This window comes from Leuresthes tenuis, unplaced genomic scaffold, assembly GCF_036924035.1.
Source record: "Leuresthes tenuis unplaced genomic scaffold, fLeuTen1.0.hap1 SCAF_16, whole genome shotgun sequence".
NCBI classification, from domain to species: Eukaryota; Metazoa; Chordata; class Actinopteri; order Atheriniformes; family Atherinopsidae; genus Leuresthes; species Leuresthes tenuis.
The window spans coordinates 12,096,588-12,114,554 of NW_027325370.1; the positions used below are offsets into that span (position 1 = coordinate 12,096,588).

Genomic DNA, 17,967 nt, shown 5'->3' on the forward strand with positions numbered 1-17,967 from the left:
GATCTACTTTTTTGATCATTTGGATACTTTATGTTAAATGGACTAAGCACATACAATGAGTAACTGAATGGGTTATATTTCTTCTTCTGGCTTTTCACGTGTATTTGTTCAAAATGAAGCTCTGCAGATGCTGGTTGTGTCGTAAAAGATGTTTTGTCTCTAAAACCCTCGTGCTGCTTGTTGTTAGTGCAACCATGTGTCATTAGGTGGATTACACACAAAGGCTTTAGACTTCTGTATGAGAGTGATTGGCTGGATGTGTGAGTTTCGTCACACACAGGGCTTTCCTGGCAATATTTGGATAGATGTGTCTGGTTTTATTGTTCTGTTGACACACACAAATACTGGTGTGTGCCTACACACACACACACACACACACACACACACAGCGGGTTATCCCTCTGTGTGACACAGCGGCAGTTCACTGAGGTGAAAAGACAGAAGGGAGTTTTGCCATGCTGCACCCATAATTGCAGAGCAATTTGACATTGAATTTCAAACAAAACAATAATTACTTTACAAAACAATAAATGAATGAATTGAGCTCCAGTCAGATTTTGTAATATCCTTGAATGATACTGAAATCTTCAGAGGCAGGTACAGTATATGTGCTTTGGTGGTAGATTTTTTTTTTGTACATTTCTGTACATTTACACACACTAAACTATACCTGAAGCAGTTTGTGCAGACTCAGTTGCATGTTTTTGTTGTCTGGTTACAACTCTGCGTGTTCAAAATAACAAAATCCTGATTGCATATTTATAGTTTCACCAAACAATGCTAATTCTCAGACATAATAGGGTAAGCACTGGTGATCCTAATAACATTAACAGATGCTGTGCTGGATTAGTGTCTTAGTAATGACTGTGACACTGAGACAGGTCCCTGAAACTGGAGCATCTAAACAGGATTCAGCCATGTGTTTTTTTTTTTGGTTGTGCTCTTCCTGCTTTGATTTGTCAGACTGTCTATGGTAAAATGGAAGTTTGACGATAACAGACTCTAAATCCTACTCCTGATGAAATGTCGGCTCATAAAGAATGAAACCTCACTCAACCACAGGAAATAATAACACGTGGGTGCCTGGTATGATGGGAACCAAGCATTTTTTAAGTTTGTAGAGAAATGCACTCCATCTTTTATTGTTCTGATTTGGAGCACGGCCAACTTAACTTTCTTGAGCAAAATGTTTGGTCTTCTGAGGCAATCAGTTTACCAAATAAATGAGTCAACTCACTGTAGATATTTAAAGGTCCATAACCAAACAGATGTAAGAGCTGCTTAAAAGTTAAAAGGATCAAGTTAGACTCACCACTTCAGGTATGACAATAGTGGTTTTTACCTGTTGTTCTTAACAGTATGAAACAAATGTAGCAACACACACAAGTCAAGTTTGTGTCAAATGTGCGATCATTTGTCATTTGTTCAGTTAATTGCTTATAGTTTTTATCTCCTCATGGAAATGAAGAGCAGAAGGATCTAATAGAAACTGGAAGCTTGTCCAGGGCAAGTGAGAAGGAGCAAACTCAGACAGAGAAGTTCACCATAATTAGTTGCATCTGGAGTTGAAATCTCCCCCTCCCAGCCTCCGCCTTTCCCCAAAACCTGTGTCACGTCAGTTAAACAGGAGACGACCAGGCTTATCACACTCTCTATTCTTACTCTATCTGAATTGGTCTGATGTGACTGACCTCAGGCTTCTGGTTGTCAAGGAAAAAGTGAAATTTGTTTGCAGTAGGTTTGATTATCCCCAGCTCCAAATACATGGGCTAATACAGGGTTGAAAATAATGAGAGGATAACATATGTGTAGGTTATTGTTTTGTGGTTGGGAATAGTATTTGTAATGTTTGGGTGTAATGGTAATCCAGGAATACTGAAATGTATAAACCCAAACGGTTTCTATTTCTCTAACCTGAACCATGTGTTTCAACCTCCCAGCATTGTTCTTTTCTTGTATGGGAGTCAGCGGACTAACAACAACTTCCTTGTTACATGCGAGCAAATTGACAATGTACAAGATGTCAAGGTTGTCAAGTTGCGAGCTATCAGAGGTATAAAACATCATCATGCAGCCGCATATGACTGCTGAACATCATCACGTATCTGTTTACAAAGGAATGCATAGACATGACATGTTCTGCCATGAGATTGGGTTGGTTAGCTAGACCACAGAGATCCGAAATATATTCCAGTGAAAACACCAGCTTGCAAAATGTGTGTGATTTTCCCCTCAGATTGCGTTGCCAAAAGAGCAGAATGAATTTTTATAGCTTAATCCTGTGAGTGTAGAAGTGTCCTCAGAGGACTTTCTCATGCAGTGCAAACATTTGTTTTTTTTCTCTGAGGCTATCGAGGGACGTTCTTAGCCCCATTGGGAATTGTGTTTGTGTGAACTAGTGAGAGACGGACACAGAGAAATGTAGCGTGTTCTATCAACAGATGGGGATTATTCACACTGGCCATGTCTTTCCCTCATCACTCACTGTACAATGTACAGTATGTGTGTTTTTTTCATCTGTGGTCTTTCTAATGGTCACATGTTACTGTTTTTTTCTCCTGTCAGCGATGTGGTGTCTAATCTTCTTGCAATAGACATTAATTGATCTTTTTTGGATTTAAAGAAAAATCACGGTTATAATTTACATCAGATTTTTGATGATAATTCAGAGTTTTGTCTATAGCACTGAGATCAGAACACTATGTGATTACTCAAATCTTTGGGGTTTTGTGGTTTTCATGATTCTAATGTCTCAATCTTTCTTTCAACTACATGTGAATTGATTTCAGGTTTCATACAGAAGCTTGTCCCCTTCATAAATATGGTGCTGAATGGTGGTTAGCTGGCTTTCAGAATGAAAGTGACATCCCTGCAAAGAAACTTTTACAGTATTCTTTTAAAAGTGGAAACTTCTGACAATACTTCAGTAAAACATTAAATTAAATTCCCAAGAATCATCAGCAAAACATCCAAACTAGTAGAGCTTGTTATTCAGAATTAACTTTTTCAAAATGGATTGAATTATTTTATGGCCTCCTCCACCAAATGAAAATAAGGTTATTACTAACTATTTATTTTGTTAAGTCTCCACCTACATGGTCCCCTGTGTTTATCAGTTTGTCCATAATTTTGCATGTCTGTTTTCTTTTGAGAAGGTGTCAAAGACTCAGTTTGAATAGCCGTAAAACATTTGAATGAATTGAAATTAAATGTCAATTAAGTGCTAATCATTAGGGAAATTTCATGGTTTTGTCATTGAAAATTAATTACATTGGTTTTGATAATCTGCTGTGTTGTTATTATTACTGATGCTGTGTCTGGCTTAGGTTGACAATACTACTGGGAGCTGGTGGTCTAAGCAGAGTATGACTCATTAAACTGTGAACATGTCAAAGGTCATGTTTCCTCAGAGGAAATTTTAAAGATAAGCCCTGAAGTGGCAACTTCTGAAATTTTGAAACAAGAGAAATAACTTTTTCCTAAATCACAGTTGTTTTCATCATTAGATTATATTAAATTGTATATTAATTTTATTATATCTTAGCTCTTTTCTGGCAGAATGTTAGATTTTGAAAAAACTGAAAATACAATGCCCAAAAGGCAATGAAATCTTAAATCTGATATTTATTTGAATCTTTATTAGGTACAAGGAAATCTTAAAGGATTTCAGTATTTTCACTTGAACTTCTTTGTATTTAGATAACACAAACAAAAATGATGGGAGACAAGCAAAGAAAGACGAAAGAGATTATAGAATATAACATAATGATGTTCAGGAATATTCTACAATCATCAGATAATTTAGAGTCACATGAGCATGTCAGGATTTGCTATGAAAAGCGCCATCCACCAAAGACTTGTTTCTAAGCAAAGATGGGTCGTGGCTTACCACTTTGTGCCAAACTTGGTCAGAGAATCATTTTAAATATTTCCAGTGCAAAAACATCTACAGATTGGGGGACATCTCAAAGCTTCAAAAGCCGCAGATAGTTGCATGTGAGCTTCAAGCCCTCAGGCAGCGCTGCATTTCGTGCTCAATACAGCCACATGGGCCTCTGTTGTACCTTGGAAAACCTTAGTCCCGTAAGCCAGTCTGCATCCAGTTGAGTTTTTGCAACAACAAACTATCAGTTACTAATACTGTTACTAATGCTGTTTATCCTCTGGGAGCCATGATGGATGCAGCGTTGCAAGTGCTGTGATAGACGCAGACACACAAAAAAATGAATTCAAGTTTTAGGGAACATGGGTCTCTTTTCTCATTGCTGTAGTATTTCCACATATGCTTTGTCCTTTTTTATAGAGGATGTAGGTGTTGCTTTATTAGCTCCTTGATAGCCAAAGGAAGATAAATATACAACTGAGAGATGCAGCTTCTGCAGATACAGACAGTTTTTAGGTGTGATTTTTGCCTCAGTTTTGACGTTGTCCATTTCTTTCAGTTAATAAATATCCATATGCCCTTCAATTGTCTTGTATATAGTAATTTATATGCTTCAGTCATTCGCCTCATAATTAGTTCCTTGGCTCATTAAGCTCATTAAGTTTCAGCCTATCATGAAGAAAACATAACATATGTTTGATATGTAATATCATGACTTTTTTTTATCATGATTACAATTTTCAGTCACAAATCAGAGTGAATTCAGCTGCATTATTCTTCAATTGTTATTCTATGAAGATGTGTGATGCCGTTCAACTTGAACTTTCAGGCCGCTTTACAAGAAGAGGTAAGCATTCAGAGTCAATCTCATAAATGCTTTCGGTGAAGAAATGTTGCTGTTTGTAGTAAATCCATGTGACCATGTGTTTGAGTGTGTATTTTATTTTGTGTAAGAGATTGTGTGTGAGTTTGAGCAACCGAGGGGAGAGAAAGTAAGTGTGTCAACGTGTGTGTGTGAGCAAAGGATTAAACTGGGGACTGGATTAGTCGGCACTAAATGAGTGGAGGTTGCAGAGAGATGGGTGGATTGAAGGATTGAATTGGTGGAGAGATGCAGGATGGTAGCTTACGAACGGGACGGTCCACAAGAGGAGACTTTAAAGAACACCCTTACATTGGTCAACAGAAATATATGCAGCACTTTCACAAGAAAGGCTAAAAAATTGTGCATTAGTTCATGCTTCATCAGTTCTCTACTGTAATACTCCCATTGCTTTACTGATGGCCTTTCCATTCCTACCAGCATGTGACAATGTTGATGCTTGTGAAGTAATGATGATAGTTGCCACTCTGAACTAAGACAGAAATGCCTCATCAAGTTTTTATTTTATTATTTATATAGTGCTAAATTACAACAAAAGCCATCTCAAGGCAAAGGAAGGGTTGATGTGCTGCGTTTAACTGCTTACCTTCAAGCGAAATTTCAGTGGTTCAAATTTGGTCCTGCACCAGCTTTCCACATTGCCACTACCATGTGTGACAGTCGTAGACAGATCAGACAGTGGTTAGTGAAGTGTTGTTTTGAAGATTTGCCCTCAGCATTTGGTCATCACAATCTCGATGAATCTTTGTAGACAAATATCTATAAAATAGAGAAATTATTTATGCACCTATGCATTTCATGAGAAAATTTGTCTATGAGACTGCTGGGATAGGCTCCAGCCCCCCCGCAACCCGACCAACGGATTAAGCAGGTATAGAAAATGGATGGAATTTGTTTATGAAATGGGAGTCTCTTGGAGCCAAAAAGGTTTTGAAGCACCCTTGTCCTGAGTGGTACTGCACTATAAGTCACTTCTGCATCTTCTTGTTTGATGGTGGATAGCTAAAATCACTTTTTCTTCAATTTATGGCAACAATTTAGAAAAATAGGAACATAAACTTTTTTTTGTCGTCCAGTTTAGACTTTCGATATATCACCGCTAGCTCATGTTGATATTCCTCTGGGAAAAAATTCCAACAACAGAAGAAGAACGCCAGCTGCTTTTTGAAATTGAGGTCTGCAGGTTTTCTGTGCTCCCTTTGTTTGCGACCTTTGTTTTGTTTATTTCTTGTGCTGCATTCTGTCCTCATCTCTTCATCTCTCACGTATTATTAAATGTGTCATTCTATCTACTAAACTGCCTCAGTCTCTTCCTACACTTTCCTCTGTCTATTCATCTTATTGTCTTCATTTAACAAACCCAATCTCCTGCTCTCCCCTTCACCTCTATTCACTCTGCTGAGTGGAGAATGATTAATATTCTATTAATCTGATTTAGTAGACTTATGACGGCCTCTTTGACCGCTAGCTAACATACACTGCTGATCAGGTTATAATCCCATAAGAATCTTTTATGAATCTGCTATGTTAGAGTATTGAGTAAGTAGTAAATGGTGTCTTTTTGAGAGGTGAAAGGTTTTATTTCTTTCCTGGACCCCCCTGTTGTTCTGGCTATATTTTTCATAAAAAGATATTATACATTTCATGAATGATAGACCCTTTTTTCATACAGAATAATTTGCCATTTCTATCAGTGTGGTTCTGGTCTGTTACCTTCAAATATATATATCTAATAAAAGACCAGAGAATCCCCATAGTTTTGTTAGAATTAAGAAATTAATGCATTTGCTAGTTTTTGATTGGCTTTTTTCTTTACTTTGATGTACAAGTCTCACACTCATTTGTCAGTCAACAAACTCTAGTTTGGGTCTTTTACCACAGCTCTAATGTATGAATCATCTGACCAAAGCTCTCTCTCAAACACGTTATATAGTTATTGTAATTATCTTTGACCTTGCAGTGCTGTGGGTAAGTTGTGGCTTGAAAAAATCTTCAGTATCCAGTTCTTTATCTCAAGTGCTGCTGTTCTTGCTTGAGCTAGCTGTGGTAGCATTGAGTGACTGACCATGGCCTCTCACCAGGTGAGTGTTCAGATCTGTTGTGCCACAACTGTGCTTAACTGATACTCTCTGTTCCCTCATTCTTATAAAATCCAAATGATTCCAGATGTTAGATGTTAGGATATGTTGTAAACCATGTCAGCATTGTTCATTGGACGTGAGTATTGAGTCTTTACATGTAACAAATGCGGGCATATAAGTCTTAGGGGGCATCCGATGTGCTGGCTGATCAGCCTTTTAAAATGGTATGTAATAATGTTGCAAACCCACTCTGTCACATAAATCTTTCATTGACTCTGCAGGATTTGGTTTATGTCACATTTGAATCAATCCAGGGGTCTGCATACTGACGTAATCACAATTTTAATATTAGAATTAGCTTCAATCTTTACGCTTAAAATAAAAGCACATCAAAAGCCATTTTTGAAGGTTTCCAAGAATATAACATTTTGCGTAATTAAACATTTGTATCTATGCTGGAGATTTTCAAATTTCAGTTTATTCTCGTCAGGAAGATGACGAGGTTTACTGTGCTACAAATTGTCTCTTGATCGTAGAGGCCATGGTTGTTTAGTTTAGACAAATGTGGACGTGTTGCATGTCAGATGGAAATTTAACTAAAAAGCAGAAAAAGTTAAAGACATTTACAAATGTTCATGACATTATTTCTCTGGGTCACTTCAGAGTTATCTATATTTTTTAAGAGACTAGTCATTAGTTTTTGATTAACCCATTGTAAACCACAACAATGCACAATGCGAAATAAAGAACAGGTAACAGGAGGACATGCAGTGTTAAGAATCACTACAGATAGAAGTCACTAAATGAGATTATAAACACTTATGTCAAATGTCTGTTCACTTTGTAGCTTGGCAGTGTTTTCTCTTATTGCCGCAGTCAAACTAGCAAAAAATAACAAAAGAAAAAAAGGAAAGAAAACCTTTTCCTGCGGCATCTGAAAACACAACATTCCTCTCTACATAGGTCTAGTGAATTTCACTTATGATTATCAGTCTGTTTTTTCTGCCATCACATTGCATGAGGCTAAAGCTACTGGTTGGGTTGAAGCTACATGATATTTGCTCTGAGTATTCAAACTAAAGGCGTATAGTTTGATGTTTATGTTATTGCTGCTGTACGTTTTCATGAGCCCCCTCTATATATAGGTGCGCACATATGTTGAATAAGATTTTAATGTGTTAAGTTTGACAACAAATGTGACTGCACAGCATCTTTACATCCATCCTGTGTCTGACGTTTTCAAACTGAATAACGTGCATTTAGGGATTATCTTACTGTGATCCCTAAACAATGTGCTTTGACTCGACTATAGCCCTGCAGTGCAACACATATATCAAAAACTGTTGGATTAGTATATAAGCTGAAGTATATAAGATCATGTTGGTAAGAATAAATCTGAACAGTGCAGAGTCTGTATCCGCGTTTAAGGCCATATGTCAATGCTTATCTGAAAAAACAACATGGCAATCTGTGACCATCTGCACCTTGAAGATCACATCAACTTAGCATATGTTCGCTATAACCAAATATTCCATGCGACATTTAAGAAAGGACAGTTCCTTTTTATTAACAATAGTACAGTAAAAGGATTTTTTTGTGGTATTTGTATTAATGTAAAAGATTTTGTGCGATCTCTTTAGTTTTCTATATTTCTTTGTTTTGGTGCAAAATCAACTAAAACACCCAAAAAGCTGGCACGGGCTACAGAGAGCAGGTGCCACACAAGTGTGACAACGATGAAAAAGTTACAGAAGTTTCATCAAAAACTTGGTCATTATATTAATTGTCACCAGATTAATACATTTTTTTTGCGTTTCAGTCAGTCATATGACGCTGGCTGTATTTACAGTCTGTCTCTATTATTAGTTCATTTTAATTGTATGTGGGTGAGCCCTCCCATGAACAGCATGAGTCAGAGATCAAAGGGTAAATAATCTTTGGCTGATGCAGGGTAGGATATTGAAGTTAAAACCATGGCAACAAGCCACATCATTTTCTGAATTAAAACTGTGTGCAAACACAGCAGCAGGGGTGTTTCACTGTTAGTCATGACATGAACAAACATGAAGAGATCATCCAGAATTCACCATCATTTCATTCACTTCAACTGTTACTAATACAAAAATTATTCACATAAACTTCTGAAAATGTAATCTTCATGGTGATTCTTTGGTTCTCTGACATTGAGTTTCTTGTTTCTCATTAGTTTCTCAGAAAATTCACGTGTCCCATTGTGTGTCATTTTAGAAGGTTAGAAAATGTACTTTTGTAATTATTCTATTTAGTACAGTTTGAAAAAGGCTGCACTCACTCTTTAAGTTTGACGTGTGCATGTTCACACTTTGGATCATCAGTGCCAAAGCTACGAATTATCAGTGTATAGCTGTGTTTGTCAAACATTTAATGTGTTTGAAACATAAAAGTGCCTTGAAAAGGTTGTGTTATGTCATTTTCTTTTCTTTTGTGAGCACATTTCTCGTTACTGTGATTAAAAGAGATTATAGAATTTATTGTTCTGTAAAGTGAGCAATTCATTCCAAAACAACAGTACAGGAGTGGGTTGATTCAGCATGTGTGTTTAAGACTATGTTGGAGGGCGTTATCAGTCAGACAGTTAAAGCAAGCAAGTTTGTGACGTCGGTACATGAAAGCACTCTGCAGAGGTCGAAACATCTGCCCACACCGAGTTGTTCTGTGTGTGTGTCTGTATGTTTAGGTTTTTGTGTGTTCGAGTGCCTATATGTACGAGGGGTTTGTTCATGTTTTTTGCCTGTTTTAGTAATAAGTCTGAGGACAGAATGTCTGGTTGCATAATTTTTCTCTCAGTCAGAGATTAAAGGTTTAGAGAGGAGGGGAAATGAGAGCCACACTAAGCAGCCCTGCTCCATCAATCACATGATGTGTGTGTGTGTGTGTGTGTGTGTGTGTGTGTGTGTTTTTTCTCTTCGATTGTTCAGCATGTGCTGTGAAGGAAGACAAAGAGGGAGTTTTTGCAGTGATTGCTGAGCTACAGTACAATACTAACCTACAGGACCTAAACTGTATTTGTGCTAAACATTTCGATGCAGTAAATAGATCGATCGAGCTCGAACCTCATTTTCAGCATTTTGGCAGAAACTGCTGGGCTTATTTTCTTGAAACTGATGTTGGATCTCATACAGAAATGTTAACATGTCTGTTAAGATTTTAAGAGAAAATATGTCTTTACCATAGCAAAATGTGAAAAGCTTGGATTTAATAGTTGGCTGCTGGAATAGCGATTATGGTTTGGTGGATCCATGAATTATGGTGATGGCTTATTAAGTGGTTCATAGAAGTTAAAAAAAATTTAAATTTCTGTTCTATTAACATCCAAACTTAAATGATTATAGATATACTTTAGTTCATGCTTAAATCCTTTACATCTTAGAGTTGTGCTATAGTATTGTTTATCTCATTGAACACTATGATGAATTCATAAGTCTACAAGTTTTTTTAAACTAACTAACTAACTAATGTATGTTTTCCTTTGTTTTTTTTTCAAATAATGTAACAGATGTCTGCTGGGACTTTCAGTTTCTAACAGTAAATAGTTTCTCTGAATGGTGGATCATGTTTTACAAAAATATTTTAAAATACATACAAAACCAACTGAGAGATACATACATTTTTATTGATGAAAACAATGTCGACTGTCCGGAATCTTTTAAGTTTAAATATCAAATCAAGTTTAAATGATTTTTGCTGATCAACTCATAAGAAGATGAGAGGAAAACCAAGGGTCCAATAGAAAAGTATTTTGTTTAAGAAGGTTCCTGACTAGCCTGGTAGCCACAATAAGTGCTGTTGAGTTCTCTGGATGCTGAGGAAATGAGCGTTATCACTTCCTTTAAAGAGAGAAAACACCGGCCCATCCTTCATGAGAAAAGGAATTTACTGGGATTCATGTTAATAAATATAAGGACGCTGACTGAGTGTGAGAAACTGGTGAAAAGCTTATATTTAGCTTTTTGTTTTTTTCTTTCCTTTTTGAATTATCAGCCTTAGTGATGAAGATTAGATTTTTACATCTCATTATACATAAATGATATGTATAATATAGCCTCAGTGAGAGAACATCATAGGAGCATATGGCCTTTTTGAACAGCTGTGGTTTCACTGCAGCAAACTCGCTTTGCAGCTTTTTGGGAGATTGTGAATTCTGGAGCTTAAAAGGACATGCAGTGTACATGTTTGGATACAGATATGGAATTTATTGAAAAGGTCAAAAGGACAACCATCACAAAACTAACTTCTACTTTACACAAGCAGTAAAGAGGGTTCATGTGTGTAGGTTTGTTCCAAATGAGCTCTTGGACTATGAGTTGCACTGCTTCCACCCTCAGCAGCAGTTTGACGTCCTTGTACATATTTGTTGTTTTTTCCTGACAGTTTGTTTAGAATAGCATTTTCTCTCATTACTAATGTCATTTACAAACCATACTTGCACCATACAAACTGAACAAGTTTTCAAAATGATAATGCACCAGTCATCATATTATTTATTATTATTTTTCATTATGGCACTAAAGGGATGATGATAGGATGGACGAAGATCGTGTTCTTCAGGCTTCATTTAACCTGTTGGTTTACTCTGTTAAGGTTCACTCACTGTGCACGTGTCAGGTCGGTGTCATGTGTGCATTTGTGTGTGAGGGTCTTCTTAAATGAAAGGGAGTGTGAGTGTATTTGCATTGTCATGCAGACAGAAAGTGTTGTTTACGGAGATACGGCACCATGAGCAGGAAAGAAAGTTCATGCGTAAATGATGTGGAAATCTATCAGGTAACCTTTGTGAGACCGCAGCATGTCCAAGATCATTTATTTGTTTTGTTTTTGTATGTGCGTTTATTGACGTGATGATTTAATTAAAAATCAACTTTACAGTATTAAATTCAATTAAAATCAAAACACTTATTTTGATCACATATAATTAACAGCAAGTCATTAATCACTTAAAAGTACAACGTTATTGTTACATAAGATGCTGTTAAATGTTAAAGGCCAGATTTACTGAAACTGAGTTATACAACTTACTCTCTGCCCTTTCATTTCTCTAAAAGGAAGCTGTTTTGGATAATTAAGACACATGAATGCAAACACTCTATGACTTGAAATCTTTGAATTTCTTCGGGTTTTTATACATCAAACCAACATCGAAGCGGCAGCTTTGGGGAAAAAAATTGGTCTTGGACATGTCCCAAAAAAACCTCCAACACAACCTCACAGTGCGGAATGGAGCAGTAGTTCGGTAAGATAAGAATAAAAAAACAAAACAGGTATGACTGAAGTCAGTTAATGTTAGTTCCATTCGGTTTATTTCATATAAATCCAGGAGAGAGCAAAGTTATTAACTCTTTTCATATAACTATAGACCAAAATAAAATTACATGAATCACATTAGTGAAATGTTTCTTTGTTCAAGAGATTCCAGATATATATAGTTTAAAAAAATAAGTCAGATAAATAAAGTGAGTAAAAAGTAAATTTTTTTTCCACTGAAATATAGATTAGCTGAAGTACAGTGAAGTATTTATTTACACCCCATTGCTGCAGTTTGCTTCTCTACAATTACTAATTCTAATCAAAGTCTTGACTCTGGAGGCATTTTTCTATTTTTTCACTGCACTCCTATTATCTTTAGTTAATAGTTTAACGTTGGTTATTAAATTATTATTATCAGAATATTCATATCAAAGTGTAAAATGAATAAAACATGTGACCTTGGTCAGGAACATGATTCTGATTATATTTTTTTCAGCGATGATGTTGGAAGACATGAACTCTCATGACTTCATCAAACTCCATGTTGTTGTTTTTATTGAGATGTTTAGCAGAAAAACTTATTGAGCATGAAAAGCTTAGATTATTGTGCACATTAACTACCAAAATAAGTTTGAACAATACAATGTTTTGTTATTGGACCATTCTCTATCTCCCACCAGAGGACCAGTTCAAGTTAAAGACCTTCAAATAACTGTCGAGGCTTCAGAGTTTTGGGAGGAAAGTTATTATTATGTTTACATTAGAGTTAGGGAGTGGGTGAGGCATTTCTCTTAAAATGTGAAGGTTGGGTGAGATGTTTGAAGGAATGTATTCTGTCATGAATGTCCTCTCAGAGTCTTACAGCCATCTGTGTGTGTATGATTACAATCATTGTTAAAGTAGCTTCAGGACATTTGTGATCACACAGCTTTATTAGAATGCAGTCTCATCATTGTGAGTCATTTCCTTCCTTCTCAGAGCTGTCACTCCTCTTCATCATTATCGTGTGGCAATTATGGATTGTATAACTGCAGCAAATGCAAATACACAGTTATCAACAACAGCTGGGGGAGAAAAATCACTGTTAAAACTTAATGGTTATAAAACACTCAACATGTTTACATATATGTCTACAGTACTTTTGATTAAAAAAAAAAACATACAGAAATCACTTCTACTCACACAGACACATTAAGACTTGTAAGTGCATATCTGAGAGTTATGTTTGTCTATTTCAAATGGAGCCCTGGCACTTTAAAGGTTTTAAGGCTGTGGAATGACAGAAGCCCAGATGTAAGGAGGACTGCTGGACCCAAAGGCCAAGTACAGACATAGTACAGCGAACATGGGGCACAAACATAAATAAACACACTTTCTCTCTGTCACACACACCAGCACAAACTGTAGCTTTGTATTCCAAAGCTACACTTTTTTCTAGACATTGGCCATAGAGAAGAAGCGTTAAGCTTTGTAATACAGACAAAGTGACAAAGTGTGTTCTGCTGGATTTGACCCAGTTTTCTATCAGCTGTCTGCCGACTACAAGCGCTTTTTGTCAAAGTTCAATGAAAGATTAGAAGAAAAAGCAAATAATGTTACTTTTATATGTATTTAAGCACAAAATGAAGCCAGGATGTCCAGGTGCTGTCATTTTGGAAGACTAAAGAAAAGAGGAACATTTTCATTCCTTTTGTCTTGTGTTTTTTGTGACGTTGATGAAAGGAAAAGGGAAATTCATTGTTAGCTTGTTTTGTTTTTAAAATGCTCTACTTCTCACATGATCCACAGACTATAATTTGGATGAGCTGCTGTTCTGGCCTTGTTAAATTTCTGTCATTTGACCTCATTGGAAAAAACAGCATGATTCATTTTTCACCAGTAAACATGTTGTTCTGCGGGTCCCTCAGTGGAAAGTGTACATTATGCAAACAAAGCTGTTGAAAATGAATAATGAAAGTGGCAGTGGATTGACTGACCAGGAAATGTGATGAGGAGATTATCTGTTAGAGTTAAGCAGGTTTATGGCTCATGGGATAAATGAGAACTTAAATCTCTCGCATACACCAGTTTCCTCCTTTATATCATGATGCTTTAAACACAGAAAAAAAGCTTAAACCAGTAGCACGTTTGTTTAACTGGACACTGATTGTAACATATATGGAAACACTGTTAAACCAAAACCGCCTGTGACGAGTGTCTTCATTGTGTCGCAGAGGGAATTCAGCCATAATTACTTTTTTGAGCAAGTTCCTTTTTTTCTATGCAAAATGATGTTTTTTTTAATGGAAATGAATTCGAAGAGAATAATCCTGACTTACTGATATTCCATACTAGTTCCTTGAACCCTTTAAGACGTTCGCTTAACTATACATCAAACTTTAACCCCTAATGTGTCAGAAAATTTTTCACTTGAAAAACTCTGTTGGTTTTAAACACTCATTTTAAACTGTCAAGTCTATGGGTTTACTATTTAGTTTAACTCTTATCAGTCTCACAAAATCAAATTTTGCCTGGTTTCACTGAGCAAACATTACACTACCTGAGGCAATCAAGCAACAGGCAGACAGTTTGCAACATAATACAGCACTAACTATCTAAAATGTTGAATATTTCCCTCAGGAGTTTGTGCAAGTATTGTAAAAATAGGCATTTCGATGAGATACTATGTGTTTGCACACTGCTTTATGTATGATTGTGTGACACACGTCTTTATGTGATGTGCATGTACTAGCTTTCCATGCATGTTATGGATATTTATTTTTGCTGGCTACGTGTTTATATTCGGTATATTCCTCCTTCACCTAGTTTTACATACAGCACAGCCTGCTGCCGTGACAACTGTGGCCATGGAGACTTGTGGAGCATCCGTGGACAAGGCTCTTAACAGCAGAGAGAGAGAAGCAGATGCAGACTGAGAGGAGCAGGAAATTAAGAAAAGAGCATAAAGGACATGAGGGTGGTCAAGAGATAGCAGAGTGTTGGCAAAAGAGGGTAGACGAGAGCAAGGAGGACAAGAAGGTGATGAGAGGAAATTAGGAAATTAAAAGGGTTCGGACGGAAGAAAGGAGGAGCTGTAAAGATTGTAAATAATGAGGGAAGGTGTGGATGGAGAAGAATTAAAAAAGAAACATTTTAGTGCAGGGAGCAGGGAAAAAAGAAATTAAAGTCAACTTTTACTGAGACTAGCTGTTTGTGTAAACTCACTAAACTGCTTCTGAAGTAAATGATGTTATAAACAGCTGTGATTGGAAGTATTATTGTTGAAGTGTGTTTTGTAAAATCATATAATTCATTCATGTGATTGTTCGTGTTTTACAAAGAGACAGATCTCTGATGCTGCTACAGTTGTTCTAATACCAACTCTAGATTAGAACACAGCTTTTGGTGGTCAGTCAGTACCAGCACTGGCTGTTTTGTGTGCGTTTGTGGCCACTCTTGCTCTTTTTAACATCTGGATTATGAATATCCATACCTAAAAATAGATCCTAGCTACAATTGCACAGGCTTAATTGGAAACGCGGTAGAGAGGACATGATGGCACAGAGGCAGAGTTCAGCTGCAGAGCCATTGGTAAACATTGTCGGAAATGATGCTGCCTCTTTCCTACTACTGCTGGAGGATAGTTTATGGTCTTTATTGAGGAAACACCACATCATAACATCAGATCTCTTACTTTTACAGGTGAATACTACAAATGAAGTGACTGGATCAAACATGCATTGAATGTTGTAAACATGAAAAACATCAAGTTTTAGTCTAGTTCTTCATAAATAGGCTGATGCCTTTATTTACTTAAACAGTATCAAGCCTTTATTAGAGGCAGTGACAATTCATATTGTTGCTATAATTACTCGAATTGTTATTTTAGTGACTCTGATTGTTAATATAATGTCTCTAAACAAAATCTTGAACAATGCACGTAGCTGTATGTATGCAAAACTACTTTGACAGATTTTTCCCCTCCAGAATTCCCCCAAGATACGTTTAAAACTTTTGCTTTTTGTGGGGGATTATGGAGAGAGACTGCGCTGTGTGGTGGAATAGATAAAGAGGCTCACAAACTATTAGCTTGATCAACTGTGATTACACACCTAACACCTCCTGCATGGTATCAAAATCCCAACTGAGAACAATTGGACTGAAACACTCATGTTTTTATTATGATAGATGGTTCATGCCCATCTATCATCAAGCTACAGTATGCAACAGTGTATCCGACTGATCCGACGTGGTTAAATCCAGTACAACAAACTGCTTAAAACATGTTTATGTCACTGTATTGATTAGATCATTTTTTGTCTTTGGGGGTTGCATATTGTAACATAACATGAGTGCTTTTTTTTTCTCTTCCCTTTTACCCTTCCTCTGTGTCCCTCCTGTGTGTGCACGTGATGTTCTCAGACATGTGCCTGTTGTCGGGTTACACCCACTTTTAGCCTCTGAGTGGCAAAAGGACAGCTGGCTCAATGGCCGCTGACTGTTTGATCAGCTTGAAACCAGAAAACATGTCTAAAATGGTGAAGAGCTGTTGTGCATCTCCAGTTTATAGTCCATGTAACGGACTATCTTTTGATCTGCATTTTGGATTTAGATGGTTTAGATGTCAGCCAGTCAAGACAACCTTAGAAGAACAATAAAACGTCGATACAGAAAGTGACTCGATGTTTAAAGTTAGTTCCAAATTTGTTCAAATTAAGTTTATTATTTGCATTTTCATTAATGGTTAAATTGCATTCCTAACCTGCAGTTGTAATCCTGATCCCTGGCTCACAAGTCAAATATTTCCAAAATAATAAATCGAGAGTCATAATGAAATGAAGACTATCATAAAACCACAAGAAGTGTCAAAAAGAGTGTCCTTAAAACATGTTACCTGTCTCACTACTGCGCTCACATATAATATGGACGGCACAGTGGATTCTATTCTATGATTTCATCCACGCTTACAATTTCCATTACAAAAGTTTGAATGAAATAGAAGCTGTCTCTACGAACCTGTCTGTCCACAGCCAGGCTTCATCACCTTGATTTTGTTGACGATTTTGGGTCAAAGTATGACGAGGCATCCAGACTTGGGAATGCTTTCAAGCTTTGCTTTGTCAATTTTCCTTGCATAGAAATGAGACATATGTAAATATGAGGCAGCCTGATTTCTTCCCGGGTCCATAGTCTATAGAGTCTTGGGTAGGTCACTATTCATTTGTATTACTCCCAATCTCATGAGTTGCAGATCTAGATTAAACAACCCCAACCTTGGCGATTAAATAATAATTAATATTATTATTTTTTTATGATTTTACCTCATATTTTTCCGATGATGACCGGTTAAGTTACTATAATTCCCATGCTTATCCATAATTTTCAGTGGTGGTTCAATGTTTCTAGTTAAAATCGATCTACCATGCTCATCTGACCCTAGTTAACCCTGGATTTTGCTGCAGTGCTGGAAATGGTTGTTACTCAGGCAGCATGTTTTTAGGTTGTGTGTCAGTGCATCTGTTTCCTCCATCGTCATGAAGGCGATATGTCTGAAATATCCTGAGCGACATGATGTGTTGAATTGAAGGATGAATAAATTACATTTTGGCTGGCTTAACAATCAGATTTTGGAACCCTATTATCTCTTTGTATCCTTCTTGTAAATATAATTTCTCAAGAAGCCCTGGATCAAGTTTCCTTACACCCACACAAGCGTCCAGAATAAACTTATCAAAGTCTGGTAATCAAAGGTCAACCTGCAGCAAATCACACATAGTCAAGTCATAGTCAAAGTATTTGTTAATAACATATAATAAAAGTTTATGTAGTCTTGGACCAAATTATAAAGTACTGATGTT

The 17,967-nt window shown here is 36.7% G+C and overlaps 1 protein-coding gene across 1 annotated transcript in view; it reads left to right on the top strand.

Annotated features, from left to right (window-relative positions):
* The window catches only part of cacna1db (calcium channel, voltage-dependent, L type, alpha 1D subunit, b), a 79,113-nt gene that overhangs the window by 4,406 nt on the left and 56,740 nt on the right, over positions 1-17,967 (top strand). The window lies entirely within an intron of this gene.